This window comes from Rattus norvegicus, chromosome 11, assembly GCF_021556685.1.
Source record: "Rattus norvegicus strain SHRSP/BbbUtx chromosome 11, alternate assembly SHRSP_T2T, whole genome shotgun sequence".
In the NCBI taxonomy this organism is placed as follows: domain Eukaryota; kingdom Metazoa; phylum Chordata; class Mammalia; order Rodentia; family Muridae; genus Rattus; species Rattus norvegicus.
The window spans coordinates 56,321,453-56,338,222 of record NC_141544.1 but is presented as its reverse complement, the minus strand read 5'-3'; the positions used below and the strand labels follow the sequence as shown (position 1 = coordinate 56,338,222).

Sequence of the window (16,770 nt, the reverse complement as noted above, 5' to 3'; positions counted from 1 at the left end):
CACATTTAGAGGACACTCCAAATTTTTATGTAGAGATAGCACTCAGTTTCCATGAGTAACGCCTGCTGCCTTGGCTTTGAAGAAAGACTAGATAAAGCCTCTCTCTTATGAAAGTACATTCTTCAAAAATATTGTAGATATAGATTTGGGGACCAATACATAGACCCTTCCAGACAGAATAGAAACACCAGTGGTTCAGTCCTAATGATACAAATGTTACATTACTATTTGGTTTACCACCATTTCATGAACTCTCCTTTAAAAGAACTTACATTATTTTTTTTAGAACCCTTGTGCTAATTTTCTCCATCTTGGTGTTTTCAATATTCAAGTAAAAGTTCTTTAAGAAAGTGGAAAGTTAAACATGTGCCTAGACAAGGCTGCTGCTTCTTATGGGATAAACCAAGGCAGAAGGCCATAACTGAAAACAGAACCGGCCCCTTCTAAATATGCCAACATGCTGGCATTTGAGTTGTCAGCGATTACCCCTGGAAAGTAAATTCAATTTCAAATAGCTTCCCTGAGTATTCTAAAAGGCTGAAATAAATTTGGCACTGCTGATTCAAAAATTAATTTGTGGCTTATTCAAATTACTGTACACGAGGAGAAAATACTTCAGTAAATGAGTGTAAACCAATTTTCTAATGTTTCTTATTTGCCTAATTGCTTTCCCAAAGAATAAATGTAAACAAACATAAAGTTCATGGAAGATATAAAACCTGCCTATGATTATAGCGTTTCATCCCAGGATTTCATAGGGTGATTGCTTCTTTCCCCATAATGCTCTGCCCTCCATAAGAGTACAACAGACTAGCTACCCATTCCCAGTGTTTTCTTTTCTCCTCTCTTTTTCCCCAAAGCCCCCTTTGTTCTTCCCCTCCTCCACACCCTTCCCTCCTTCATTGACTCCCTTCCTCTGCCTTTCCTGGATAAACAAAACGACCTTTATTTTCTGTGTACAGCATATTGTGGGTTCAAAGGCCAGCTGTAACCAGCACATCTAGAGGATGAAATGGCTTTTTGGCATTAGCGTTCATGGCAGAAAAATACGGAGAATGTTGAAGAAACAATAAATCTATCAGTCTGGCTGAATGGAAAGAAAGAGAAAAAGGTATTGGTCACACGATGAGAGCCCACGTGTTCTGGGTTGGCCTTTCATTTTGGCTGCAGTGGAGAACTATCAGTGGTCTGTAAATCACAACACATGCTTTAGGGTAATTTGGAAACATAAACATGAATTAAATTATAGGTTCATCTGGACTAACAGACATCAACAATAAAAGTGACTTAAATAAGATTAAAGTTTATTTCTCAGTTTAGTGACAATTAAGTCTTAAGCAGCACAGACTAGTGGCTTGGCTCCACAAAGTCTGGGCTCCATACCCTTCTAGTTTGTTGCTTCTTCATTCTTAGACAATGTCCTTGTCCACACAACCCACAATGGTTGGCCTCTATTTCCACATGTCTGCTGCAGAAAAGTGGGGCAGAAAGGACAAGGTCTCAGTTGAAATATAGAGTTATATTAGGATAAAACAGAGTCTTAGGGATCAAGTGCCAAACACAATTAACTGAAAAGTCGTCTTCGGAGTGCTGGGGTGCATTATAATAGGGCATCTGGCTGTATTCATTCCGATCCCCTATTTTAACCCATGCCTCACACCTGCAGGGTTCTGAGCTGCATGCGCCCCAGCCCTAAAGGACAAAGTTAGATCATTTTCTGCAGAGATGCAAGATGGTGGAGACATAATGTACATGGTGTCAAGAGCATCAGGTTTAAATCTAAGCATACAGATGCACAGTATTATGTTGTGGTTTACATATGAACTGTACCCACTCCATAAAAATATAAGGCTTAGCAGAGAAAGCTTAAATTTTAGCTGATAGAGCAATTTCGGGAAGTTCTGCACACTGAGGGAGATAGGACTGGAAGAAGTAGGTCAGGAGGGGTAGGTCCTTAAGACTGTCTGTTCCTCTTTTTCCCCTCTTCTCCCCTCCTTTCCACTTCCCTTTCCCTCCCCCTTTTATGCTCTTTCTCTCCTCCATTTCTCCCCTCCCTTCCTCTTCTAGCCTCTGATTTTTATCCATTTTTGCTCCTCTCCTTCCTTTCCATACCCTCATCTCCCTTCCTCTCCCTCTTCTCCTCCTTTCTCTTTCTCCTTCATGAGCTGGAGAAACTACTGTGTACCTGCTTCCACTTAAGTGCTTGGGGCTTAGCCACCATACAGTGATTCCTCTGAAACCATGACCTCAAATAAAGCCCCTCCTCCCTTTTTCAGGCTTTGTTTATTGTTTATGATGAAAATGAACTAACACCCATAGGTCACCGGTATCTGCTGAGTGTTGGTTGTATTACTTTGATGAGATTATGCATAACAGTTGTTAACCAAAGAATTTAAAAGGCAGAAGGTGCTCTCTTTGTCTTGCCTCTAAGATACACTATCATCTACATAATGGTGCATCACCTACATAATGGTGCATATTCTGTAAATACATTGGTACCTTGGTAATAGAATAAACCAGTGTAACTAGGGAACACATGGTGAAGGGTAGAATTGTGATCTTGGTTTACATCTTTCTAGCCATTTCCCAGAATATGATAGATTCAACACATCTTGGTTTGGTTTATATTTTATCTAATAAGTTTTACCTCAAACCACCACTCTCAAATGTTTTGAAGGAAATTATTTCTGTTAGTTGGAGTTTTGCCAAAACCTTCTCATCTTATCTCTCCTAACTCGCTAGGGCAGCTACACAGTAGAGGGCGAAAACACAGGTTTAAATAAAACTCATGTTTCTCCCATCGTCAGGAAGAAGTCTGGAAGTTCAGCTCTTTAAATGTGCAGTTTTCTATGTGTAGCTATTTAAACTATTGTAGTTTTTGTTTTTTATAGATCATTGTCCTACAGACTATTCAGGGATGGGTTCTGCCAAGAGAGTGAGAATCAAGATGACTATGATGTTATAATGGCTTTAAAATTTAGTTTGCTTGAAAAGGAAGGGAATCTACTTCTCATTGCAAGTATTGGAAAACAAGCTGGACAGACTTTGGAGTATTTTATTGAAAGTCATCAGTTAGAAAGCTAGAATCAGTTTTGAGGACATTTCTTATCAGAAGTCTTTAGATCCCCGAGATGGTTTGTTTTCTTTTCCCACAGAGAGGGGAGGAAAGTAGGAACTGGAAACAAGCTGGCTCTTATTCATCTTGTTCTCTAACCCAAAGGCCCCAAACTGGGAGTAGGAATCAAAAATACCTGACTGTCTTGGGAAAGCTCTTGGGACCTGGGCTTGCTCTTTGATTCTAAGATAGGGTGTGGTTACCAGCTCCTCACAGCCACACCCCATCAAGTTCTTGTGCTGCTGCAGTCAACAGGGTGAGGCTTTGAAATAGCTTTATGTCAGGACCCAAAGGCAAGATCCATGCTGCTAGGCTGAATACGGCCTTCAGAGTCACAACGTGTCTGTGTAGTACTTCAAGAAGGAAAAGGAAGCAACAGAAGTCATGAAGCTGGTTGATGACAGGGACCAGTTTCTTCTCAGCAGGTATTGTGGACAGATTCCTAAGGGCTAGATGAGATTATGGGCTCTAGAGAGAACCAAGGGTCTTTGGAAGGGAGAGTAGGAAGGGAAAACATTAAAAAGAAGTGAGAAACTTTGACTTAAAGAAATGGCTTCCATTTGGAATAGAGATTGTATTCCTCTACCCTAATAGTGATCTTAGAGAAACACTACATGGCGATGCCCAAGGGTTGTTATGTAAATATTTCAGGGTTGTTACAAGAGTTTATATATCTGCCACTTCCCCAGAGCAGATACTGAGCTTTGTTGGTACTTAAACTGTATGTTATTTACGTCAAAGGATTCATGATCACAAACTCTATTTTGTGGAAAGGTACTCACAATTACTCTTATAATTTGTTAATTTTTCTACAACTTGATGGATTTTTTTTTCTACCAGGTAAGGATAGAGACGTTAAACTCTCTGAGAAAATTCCAACTGCATGAACACTTCCCAAAGAAGCTGGAAGCTCCTGAAGAGGTCAGTGAACAATCTGTGCAAGGAACAGAAAATGCCTACTGCCAACCAAAGGTTGAGCCTGGAGGCAGAGCCAGGCTGCTGGCTCCATGTGCTTTGTGCCTGCTGTTTAGTTTGGCAAAGGCTGACGCCGTTGCAGGAGGGAAATGGTGTCTACATTGGTCTGCAGAGTAAGAGGATGTGGACTCAGAAGGGGAACTGAGTTGTTCTAGCTAAGTACATTTGTTTTATTTCTGTGGGACCTCCCCAGACACATTGATATTTTTGTAAGAATGAAATAAAGGCAGCAGTGACAAAGACGACATTATCACGGCTGCCTGAGTTGGCATAGTGTACACTGTTTATTTGTAATGAATAAGAAAAGTTCCAAGTAAGTCATTTAGCAAATCTCCCTGATACAGAGCCACCTTTCTCTATTCATTAGTAGAGTGGGTAATGCATTTTACATTTTCTGTATTATTAGGGAGGAAGAATTCCATATGGCCCAGAGGTGCGACTTTGGAGGAATGGCTTTGCCCTGTAATTAAATGTGTATGTAAATGGCTCATAATGTAGAGAAGGGGTCAGGAATATGGATTTACAACATCTATTCCAGCATTTAGTTGCTCATGTATTCACAGTGCAGTTAAACATCACCATTGGGCCTAGCACTGAGAAGGACTAGGTCTTTCAGTAGATAGTTGTCTTACTAGTGTGGAAAAGTTGAATAATGCACTACAATGGGGAAAATGTCAACACAAGAGCTAATAGAACCTAAACATGGCCTAAGGAGCAATTATTAGGAGTCTATTTGGTGAATGAGAAAGAGGAAGTGACATCTGTGAGGAGGTCTCATGCAAAGCTGCATGAAATCATCTCCCTGATGGAGCTACTGCTTTGGGAAATAGGCACTTTTGGGGTTATTAGTTTTGCATTTACATTTTAGTTTAAGAGTTGAAAAATTAAATTATTAAAGCAACCCTCTATACCCCATTAGCCCTCCTTCAATTTCTTCTCTATCCTCCCCACCACTACTTACCTTCATGTGACTTTTGAAAAGCACATTGAGTTTTCTTAGTGCTGCTAGTATGTGTGTAGGTATAGGACCATTCACCTGACTATGGGTCACCTACAGGGGAGGCAACCGTGAAGACTAAAACTCTTTCTAGCCGTCATCAGTTACTTACAGCTCATCACAAAGTAGTGGATTGTGACTCCCTCCCCATCCATGCATGGTTTTTGTTTGGTTTGATTTTGTGAAGGACTTATGCGTGCTGTCAAAACTGCTGTGAGTTCATGGGTATAATAGCCCTTCATACAGGGAAAAAGGACCGTTTCTCTGTATTCATCGTCCATGATAATCTCTAAGCCTTGGGAGGAGGGGATATGATACAGATGTTCCATTTAGAGCGGAGTACTCTTCAGTTTCTTATATTTTATACTTTGACAGATTGTAGGTCTTTGTGTTAACAGCTGTCTACTGCAATAAACTCTGATAAGATAGAGGGCTGCGCTAACCCATGGATTTAAATATAAGTTTTTAGCAGACACTTTAACACTATGTCCATAATAGTAGTAAATTCTCCCTTAAGGCCTATCATCTATTCAGCCATCAGTCCTTGGTCTAGGTAGCAGTTTTAGACATGAGTTGTGTATTGTAGAGTGGGCTTAAATTCAATTAGAAAATGGTTGGTTACTTCTATGACATTCATGCCACCACTATAGCCAGTCATTATTATCATTTGTAAGGTTTATAAGTGGGCAAGACTATTAATTACTTTTCTACCCTGGCAAGATGCATACTAGTTTGCATATATATATGCATATATGTATGTATGTATATATATACACACACACACACACACACACACATATATATATATATATATATATATATATATGGATTCAGTGTGTGTATGCACACATGCACGTATGTTTCTATCAACCAACATATTGTGCTAAATGGCTGTGTATCCAAGAATCATGGAGAAAGTCTAAAAATGGTTAATTAAATGTATGCTTTTCTTCTTTTTGTTTCTGGTATTGTCATTTTCTACCCTCAAAGAACATGAACATTTTAGCTTCCTAATTTTTTTTTTTGAGCAATTAGGCTCTGGGATCCCAGAGAAGACTGATATTACCAGAAGAATCTAGTGCTAACACATGTAATTAATTACTACTGTTAAGGTTTTACTATGGTTTCCATTTTCCTACCACTTAGTTCCATGCATCCCTTGTTGATTATCTGTAGAATTATGTATTTCCCTTTCTAGTCTAGCACCTTGTATTATTTACAAGCTATTAAGACATTAAGTCAATTGTAGTGGATTTTAATTCTGCAGGATTATTCTGAAAATTCCCCTACACTGATCAATATTGAGCAAAGCTATTTGGTATCTCCCTACCCTTTCACAATTTATTTCATTTTAATTCGCAGTTTCACTAACCCCTAGACAGATTCTCCTGTAACAAAGAGTAAATTCTTGCTTTAAATTTAACATTGTTTTTCTTGCTCTCATTTCAAATGCTCATGATTTCCTATGAATGTCAAGTGGACAGAACAATGTCAAAAATTTTAATATCTCTCCAACTCATAAAGTTGTAAAATCTAATTTTCAGTTTGACACAAAATTCAAAAACAACTCAAACTATCGAAATGCAACTTCTTGGAAATATTTCCAAATGGACTCCAAATTCTCTTTTGTAGTTGTGGGTCTCATTTCCCTCCACATATTTGTTAATTATGTTCCTTTCCCTCCCACGTTACAGAAAAGTGAGAGCTCAAATGAATTCCACATGACCTTGGAATCCCACATGCATCAGGTCGGACTCAACTGTCTGCTTTCTTTCTCTATTTATTGCACTTAAACCTGTCCTTTATTTATCTGTTCTCCAAGAGATAACTTTTGTTTTCCTGAACACATTCCAAACGAGAAGGATTCCTACATTTGTCACTTTTTTCACTGTGACAAAATAAAGCAACTTAAGGGAAACAGGCTTTAATTTGGCTCACAATTTGAGCGTCCAGTCCATTATGTCAGGGTATCATGGCAGTAATAGCCCGAGGTCAGATTACCAGATAATTGCAAATCTAATCAAATTGCCAATCGAAATTAACCATCACAAATATTAGCATTCAAATAACACATTTTGTATCAGATCAAATGTGTTAGAATTCTCCTCTTCCAGTTCCTTCTTTTTCTTAATATTCTTTCTGGAGTTATCTTCTAGCCCCTTGGAAGTTACATGGAATAGGCCTGGTTCTGATTTCATTTGTGTTACTATGATCCCTGACCACAGGCAACAAAAGGGTGATACAGATCTGTTCTTCAGCCTACAGTTTTGGGTTTAAGTCCATCATGGGGAGGAGGTTGAGGCAAGAGCTTACTCAACTACTCACATTATAGTCACAGTCAAGAGCAAAGTCATATGAGCACACTATGCTGCCTGCTTGATCCTTCCATCTAACATGTTCCTCTCTCCCATGGTTTAGGATGCTCTGCCTAGGGAATGGTATGACCCAGAATGGCCTGAGTAAATTAACAATCAAGACAATCACAGACATGTTCATAAGTCAACTTAATATAGACAATTACTCAACTGAGACTCTTTCTGGTGATCCTAGGTCGTGGCAAGCTGGTGTTGAAAACAAATATTCACATTTGCACAAAATGCCTTCATCCTTTTATGTCAACAACCATAGGTTTCCAAAGTTCTCTTTCCTCCTAGGTCAGTTCTTTATCATTTTCTGGTCATGGTTTACAATATATGGCTAACTCTTGCTTTCATAACTTACTCAATTTGGAAGTTTCCTAGTCTGCTGTGCCTTAAATTAGACATAGAACTCTAGATGCAGTCTAATAAAGTTGTCATTATTTATTCTAAAATGACAAATTTCTCCAACATGTCTCAAGATTACACATTAGGAATATCAGGTACTAAATTTGACTTAAAGCATCCTTAGTTTGACTTAACCTGTAAGTCATACTTTAATGAATTATACTTCCTGCCCTCCACTACCCAGAACACAAACTGATTTTGGACTTCAGTGAAGGAATTCTAATGATCTACTTCAATTCTCCTCTAATTATTCAGCCTTGTTTGGGGAAATATTGCATGTCTGAAGTGGATTCTAAACACTCATAATTATTTCCACTTCATCGATGTAGTTTTGGACCCACATGTAATTATTAAAAAATTAAAAACGAAGCTAAGTGAGTGGTTATTTTGCTCCATTACTTACATCATTAGTTCAGTTCTTTGGGGAGATTGTAAGATGTAAACATCCCATGTGTTTTGTGTCTTCTACATTTGCTAAGCCTGTGAAATCAGGGAACATATGCCCACCCTATATCACCTGTTAGCAAACTCACGATTTCATAATTCCTCATAGAACTGTCAAATCTCCTCAGAGTATTGACAAGTTCTGGCTAGCACTACTTTTATTCTTTTAGTTATGCTATTTCCAAGTCTTCTGCATGTACAGGGAAGATCTAGACAGAGGCCTCTGTGAGCTTTCAGCTATTCTATGTTTTCCCATTTCCTCACCGACTCCCCTTATATTTATGTTTCAGCCACAGGGGGAAGAGAGAGGCTTCCCCTTGATGAGTTGTAGTGCATCGTTAGCCTTCTTTCGGCATCGATTCATTTCTCGTTAATGTCTTTATACAGTATTCATCTCGGGGAATGTGCTCAGCAATATACAAGGAGGTCAAATAAGGGGCATGGACTGTCACTGACCATGCTTTCTATTGTCCTTCCTCTGTCGTACAATTCAAAGGCGTCAGTCCTATAGCTCTGGCATTCAGTGTTAAGACAAGAGAAAGACCATCTATGAAAAGAAACTTTTAACATTAAGCATATTATAAGGGGATTAGATTCAGAAGACAGAAGAATACAAAAAGACAATATTAAATAGAACATCTGGTTTTTAAAGTAGGTAAAAGACCTTAACACTTTGCTAATGAAATCTGATGGGTTTGTAATACGACATTCAGCATCACCAACCATAATGAAAGGCAAGTGAAGTCCATGTGACATCACCAGGGCAGACATGTATGACATGCTTAAAGAAAAAATGGACTCCATCAAATATGGGAAAGATGCACAATTTCATAATATTGCTGGTGGGATTACTGAAGGGTTCACTCATTTTGGAAAACAATTTGGCAGTTTCTTAGCCTCTAAATCTAGTGTTTACTTTAAGAATTGTCTTTGGGAAATAGAAACTTACAATCACAGAAAAGCCTACACATGTTTATAGAACGTTTATTTGTAATTGCAAGAAGGCGCTCTACAAGTGTCTATGAAATGTAGAATAACTGTATACTAGAATGGCACACAGCTATGTAAAATAGAAAGCTACTGAATCATGGGAAAAAACAGATGAGCTTCATGTGTATCATGCTAATGAGATTAACCAAGCTTAAAAGACTATGATTCCATCTAAATGACATTACATCAAGGAGAAGCTATAGGATATAAAATAGGTAGATGTACCCACTCATAAGCATAAACACACACACACACACACACACACACAAAGGCATACTACACACATGTGTACCCATGTAAAACAAAACAACAATATAAACAAAGATTAAACAGATAATATATGTGGTGAGATCCTACTTCTTCCCACTGGAGTGGGGTACCTCTTTTTGGTAGGAGAACCAACCCCATTCATAAAGTCTTTATCTGAACAGTTTAACCAGTCCCCAGAGGCCTTCTCTCCTAATTTCATCATCCTTGCAGAGAGGATTTCAGTGTATAAATCTGGGGTCAGGACATGAACATTTATTCCATTGTGCAAACTGACAATTCTCATCTCTTTCAACTGTTAGCTCCCAATGACTTCTCTCCCCCTATGTAGTTCTCTAACACAGAGCTCCATTTAAATTGCAGGATTACAGTCACCTGTCCAGAAGAGGACAGCTCACCTCGTGACTGCTCCTGCCATATATTTACTATAACCCAATGGCCAGAATTTTTTCCACGATTATTTTTCACACGTCCTTGAGTCCCAGCCCCATGTTTGCGCTTGGAAAGTGCTCAGCAATGATGAAATGCACGTAAGTGAAATATGTCTGGTACGACCACACTTTCCTGGTGCTTTATAGAATCGTGAGGTTTTAAAAACCACCAGTCGGGATCAGATTTTCCTTGTTTGTTGATGAATATGGAATGTTCGAGCTGGAAGACTCTTGAGTTCATCTGGTCCAATTCTTTATTTTACAGAGACAAAAGCTTCATTGCCTGCTGGCCATTATCTGGTAACTTCAGGCACTCTCTGATCTTACATTCCTTGGGCTCCTTCCAGACCCAGGTCTAAGATACGATGTGCTCCTAGAGAAATGCATTCCACTTGGATAAAGCAAAACTAAACAAGAACCCAGCCACCTATTCGACTAGCAGACAGGAGTATAAATATGCAGTTGGTGGATACATCAGCCATCAGCTATGCTGCGGTTCAGAAAAATGAGGCATATTTAAGCGGCCCTTGGGTTTTCCTCTAAAGGTCATTCAGTATTTGGGTTACTTCAAGGTCTCTGGCAGCCTAGTAATAAGGACTTTTGATTATCTATTTCATGTATTTAGATATTAAAATATAGCTGCATTTCAGACTGAAGCGTTGTTTTTCAAAGCAAAACCCAGCTACTTTCCTGGTTGTTTGACTTCATTTGTCCTTAGAACATTGTCCTTGAGGGAGCTCAGGGCTCTCTGCAAAAGGTTGCCCTTGGCTTGTCAACCAGAACGTTCACCTCAAAATCTTAGAACCTCTAAACCTGGGGGTCTCATTACTGAGGGCAGATGAGGGTGTTTGAAGACAGGCTTAGATAGAGAGAGGATCAGGGCTGCCCAGTTCAGTGCCTTAGTTCCCGTCTGCCAACCCATCTCCTTGGAGAAGCTTCGAGATCCTCAGGTAATCTGCCCTTGAGATTACTCTCATGCAGTAGTGTCTCTTAGGCAAGGACTTACCACTTTTTATTTCACTCAGTGGAGTCAAACATGGGACTTGGTCCCATTTATGCACCTTTCCATCTTGTGAAATCATCAAAGGAAAGACTATTTCTGTCCCAAAAATTTCTCTTTGAATCAAATTGGCTAAAAATTAGGTGCATATGACTTCTGTAAAATCTTGCCATCCTTGCTTCTAGGGTACACAGAAGAGCTAAGTCTTTAAAGAGTTAGTTCACTCCTCTCCTCCCCTCCCCTCCCCTCCCTTCCCTTCCCCTTCCATTCCCTTAACTCCATTTGGGTGTATAGCTACACTTCACATTTGCACTGAAGGGATTCTCAGGGCATGGAGGAGGGCTGGGTAGGACTTCCTGGAAGTGCATCTGTACTATCTGCTGTGGTCTCAGTTTCTCAGTTCTTCCAAAAGGACAATTTGATCTGACAAGTAAATACGAGGCAAGGAACTCCTGTAGATCTTAACAGAAAAAGAAAATCAGAGATGGTCGAATCCACTCTTGCCTAACAAGCAGAGGGTCTCGAAGGACACTGCTGGGTGCCTTGTTTGCACAGTTGGCTCTTGGATGCCTGCGTTCTGCTTCCAGAATTGTGAAATTTAGACATGTCCTCGGGCTGAACGTGATGTTTGTTTTCACTTGGCTTCAGTGTCTGCCCTTCACATCTCATTATCCTGGACCTCACTGGGCATGAGCACTTCTGCTTAACATTGCTTTGACTAAGCCTCCTAAGTCACCAAACAGGAACAAACGCCCATTAAAGAAACAGGTATTGCCAGAGCTTAGCACGTTCCCCAAACTCTGTGGAATAAATGAGCATTTATCCTTAAGAAAAACAAGAGTAGAACAAGAAGTTATTTATTGAAACATTAAAATCATTGAAATGGTTAAAGAGCAGCCATTTACGAATGTGTTCACCACCCTGTCCGCCTCTCTCTAAAGAGTACCATTTATACTATGCAAGATTAGCCTGGTGTAAGGAAACCTATCTAATGGAAATCCCATGCTGTAGGCTGAGCAGGAGGGAACAGTGTGAGGGCTCAGACCCAGGTCTTCAAGGCAGGGGTCGGACACTTGGTTTGCGGTGGAATATCTGGAAAAAGCATTGGTTACATTTTTTGTAACCCTGGCTAATGAGTCCCAGTCGGCAAAGCTGAGCTGCACACCACACAGGCAGTGGACCATCAGCTAGCTTCCCATGAATGCAAAGATGTCATGGAAACAGGTCTTGCCTTTTCATGTAACCTGGCAGTTTAATTTCCCCCTTAATTAGTCACAATACTATTCATGTAAAGACAAACAAATTTTTTGAGGGTATTTTCTTAAACAAAATTGTATTGGAACCTGAGACTTTATTTTCCAAGTATGTGCTATTTTCTTTCAAAGGAAAGCTTGAAGGTCAGGGAGCATTTTGGTGGTCTATTAACTATTGTTGTCAGGGTTTCTTGAAAGAAAGTGTGCTGAAGAGAGAATATGCTTCACCTGACTGGTTTGGATCTGCTCTAAGAAGCTAATAAGCCTTTAGTGTTTTGAACTTTGCAAATAGTTTGGATGTCCAGTATTTCAAGTAGAAGTCCTTTCATGGATTAGACAGGGATGAAAGGGATTAGAGAGAAATGTCAGGATACTGCTGCTTGGAAGGGCTTCCAAGTCATCCATAGCCTCTAACACCCTGTCTCAAATAGTGTGGAGTAGAAATCAAGATCCAGTCAGTCTGTGAACTGTGGACCACTGTTTGACCTGTTGGCATAGCGCATCAGAGTCAAGTGTAAGCTCCAGGAGTTCAACAATAAAAAAAAAAAAAATAGCTTGATTTTAATGAAGATTTTTCTACTTTTGTTCATGCAATATCTTCCCTATTTAAAAATCACTTTACAAAGTGGACGGATAACAGAACAGGTATTGAGCAACGAACCCCAGTTTCCCAGTTCTCAGCTCTAGGTGGCTGCTTAACATACCAAGGTCAGCAAAGCTTTGCTCTTGTAACTCATCTGAGGACTTGTGGAGCATCGACCAGGGGTTATCTGTGCTTCCTAAGAGTTTGGTTCGGCAAGCCAGTCTCCTGAATCTAGACATCTTGGGGTGACTAGATTCTCCACTCGTAGGCATTTGTGTTTAAAACCCAGAAAGAACCCTTGAGCACCACAGAATGTTCAAGTTTCTGGGTGTCTGTTTGAAGGGATGCTTGGTCTTGCTTTCCACAGATTAACAGTTACCATTTACAGTCAAAATCAGTCGACATTGAGCCACATGAGAAGTAAACCTTATCTCCATATCTTAAAAACATTACATTTACTCCAGGAGAATGAAGGTCAGAGTACAGCTTGAGGAAGAAGACTCTTTTCCATCCCTGGGACCAAACGTATGTCATCAGGCTTGGCAGCAAGTGTCTTTTGCCCTGAGTTATCTTGCTAGCCTCTCTTGATTTCTTTTATTTAGTGTTTTAATCCCTGATTAATCTAAAGTCATTCTTTCGCAACTTTGGTATTTAAACAAAATTTATTCTTATTTTATTTTATGTGTATGGCTGTTTTGCGTACATGATGTCTATGTACTACATGTGTTCCCAGTACCAATGGAGGCCAGAAGAGGGCATTGAATCCTCTGAATCTGGAGTTACAGATCATTTTAAGTATTGGAAATTGCCCCTGGGCCCTGTGCAAGAGCAGCCAAGTGCCTTAAACACCCGAGCCATCTCCTCAGCTCCTATCCCATGTTTTTTTTAAATAAGACTTTCTTTGGGTAACTTTTATCCTTACTCTAATAAAAATGTCTGACAACTATAGTTAAATTATTTATCACTTCCAAGAGATGTATGTTCCACCCTAAACTAAGTGATAAAGAAATAAAATCCTGACGGCAGCTATGGTCACCTAAGTAAGACCTGTTTAAAATCAATTCAGTCACTAACTCTATCATGGATGCAGGAAGAGGAAGGGTATCACGAGGCTCCAGTCCTAGATGAGGAGATATTTGTAAGTGATGGGTGTAGGGCTAGGGGTAGACATTCTTCTTTGGGGGTGTTGTCACTGGTAGGCTGTCTGTGCTCAGGCAAGTGGCAGTAATTAAACTCAATGTGTTATAAAGAAGGAGAAGGAAGAAGAGGAAACAGAGGAGGCAGAAGAGGATGAAGATAGAAAGGATATGTGTTTGGGAGGTCTGGCGAGAGGGGAGGAGGAGCTATATAAACATAAACTATATATGATGTGTGGACATTAGTAAATATATACATATATGTTTGTATGAAATATATGGATATTGGTAAATAATACATATATACATATATTTGTATATATATGAAAGAGTGTTTTAGTCATGCGAGAGCAGGAAAATTTAAAGGAACACTATATCAGATAGGTACCTATATTTTTCATGTTTGAATAAGGAGAATCTGAGCTCCGTGTATGTACATGTATAGTCTAATCAAATATAATACAGTGTAATCATGCTATTTTAAGACGTTTTCACGAGGTGGTGGTACACACCTTTAATCTTAGCTCTCAGGAGGCAGAGGCAGGTGAATCTATGAGTTTGAGACTAGATTAGTCTACAGAATGAGTTCCAGGACAGCCAAGGCCACACAGTCTCAAAAGAGATGTTTTAGAGGACATTTCTTTACAGTGTGTCCTAGGGAAGAGTATCCCCATGTTACTTCATAGGTTGTATGCTTCTGTTTCTCAAGAAAGGTGGGCACTCACAGGGCTGCTTGGTCATGTATACCTATTAGCTCCTTGATAGCAGGCCCTAGTAGTTGACCCAGGGAAACAGTTACCTGGGTGTTAGTTTTTGGACCTCAAAAAATTGACTTTTGAAAGAAGACATTTGTAGGGAGTGGTTCCGATGCTAAGGTTCTGTTCCCCAATTGGCTCTTGATCCATCAATAAAGGTGCTAGTGGCCAATGAGCTGGGCAGAATAGACAGGATTTCCAGGTCCCTGCAAGCAAGCTAGCAGACACTGAAGAACTAGGGGAAGAAGGAGGAGGCAGAGGCAGGAGCAGTAGGAGAAAAAGCCAACCAGCCTTGTGAGTTTTTGGTTGGAGTGGCCAACTGCCACTATATACGAGTATGCCTATGGTGGCAAGGGAGGTTTAGGAGTACCCAGTCATTGAATTAGCAAAGCCATTTTAAGGTTAACTGTTGTGTGAGTGTGTATGTGTATGTGTATGTGTTGTTGTTGTTGTTGTTGCTGCTGCTGCTGTTGTTGTTTTTATCAGTGGATCTAAGGGAATCTGGGTTGGGGGCTGGTAGTAAGGTCCACCCAGAGCTTAAAGCTGGGTAGCAAAAACTAAATGCTACAAACATTTATAAATACATATACACAGATAATGATTACTTGATTGTTTCTGCAATCTTGTATGAATAAATACAAGAAATGTATTTCCTATAAAGGCTTTTGAACAACTTTGATGAGTCAATATTTGACTAGGGTTTATATGGAAATCAATTTCTTTTTTGTTTGCTATTCTTCAGGCTCTGAATTTAGGCCAAAGTCTTGGGTGGTTCTTAAATCATACTTGAGTTGCCTGCATAAAATGGAGAAAAACCTTTTGTGATACCACTCCTCCAAGTTCTCTCTTTCTTCGCTAGCAGAAATGATATAAACTTTCTTGGGTTTTTTTTGTTGTTGTTGTTGTTTGTCTTTTTGTTTTGTTTTTTTGTTGGTGTTCTGTTTCATTTTGTTTTTGTTTGTTTGTTTGTTTTGAGACAAAGTTTCTCTGTGTAGCCCTAGCTGTCCTGGGACTCACTCTGTTATGTCAGCCTGGCCTTGAACTCTGAGCTCTACCTACATCTGCCTCTGCCTCCCCAGTGCTAGGATCAAAGGAGTGTGCTACCATTGCCCAGTCCTGAAGTAGTATAAACTTCTAAGATGACATTAGCTGATTAATTTGAAGCCTTCACTTAGAGATGGGTTAGAGATGGTACCCCACTACTTCAGCAAAAACAGGATTCTTAAAGCTCTTGCAAATTTTTTCTGTAGCCAGAAACTCTAACAACATGAAATAGAAAGGACTTACTTTCTTTCATTTATGTATTTATTTTAAGCAGAGGGATGGGACTTTACATGATAAAGGCCTTGGAGTCTCAATTGCCTTCTTCTAAGTCCTCTACCTGGTACTGTTTCCAGTATATCTATGAAGCATATCATCATTCACTGGTAGAGAGAGTCATTTTGACTTCTTTTGCAGGGACTCTATTGGGCATCTCAGTGCTGCAAAATCCTTCAGAAGAGTAGTCCATGTGTGATCCCATGGTAAGTGTCAGGTTGAGGCAGTACCCCACTTATGAAAAACCTGCTTCCTTCTGGTCCCACCTGACATCATTGAAGTCATTGAGTGCAAGGCTAATGACAGGCTCAAGACATAACTCTCATGCCTTTCCTCTGGATTACAAGTGGAAGACTTTAGTGCTCAGCTCTTAAACAGGCCATTAAAGTCTAAGTTGTAGCTTTGTGCTTTTCTAGATATGGGGATCAGCGAGATGAACAACATCACAACACTTAACAAGACAGGAAATCGTGCAGGCTAGCTTAATTTAGACCAAGGATAGATACTAAATACTTACAAATGAATGTGAGTTATTGTAGCTGTGACTTCTATCATTCTACTAAAAGTAATTTGTAATTGTATATGAAATGAAGGTCAATAACAGAATTAATTCTTACTGAAGGTGAACAAGAGTCAGAATTAATTCATTTAGGCTTATCAAAGCCATGAGATTTATGCAAGAGAACTTTATACTTTAAATCACCTTTAAACATTCACAGAGGAAAGTTCCATTTGATCTTCT

The 16,770-nt window shown here is 39.6% G+C and overlaps 1 long non-coding RNA gene across 7 annotated transcripts in view; it reads left to right on the top strand.

Annotated features, from left to right (window-relative positions):
- Positions 1-16,770, top strand: part of LOC148002574 (uncharacterized) — a 186,915-nt gene that overhangs the window by 25,138 nt on the left and 145,007 nt on the right. For 5 of the 7 annotated variants that reach the window (XR_015633390.1, XR_015633396.1, XR_015633394.1 and 2 more), the window contains exon 2: positions 3,956-4,036. This is a non-coding gene — a long non-coding RNA (uncharacterized LOC148002574). Of the gene's footprint in view, positions 1-3,953; positions 4,037-16,169; positions 16,235-16,770 lie in introns of those variants that run through there. The other 2 variants (XR_015633392.1, XR_015633391.1) reach the window with 2 other exon arrangements.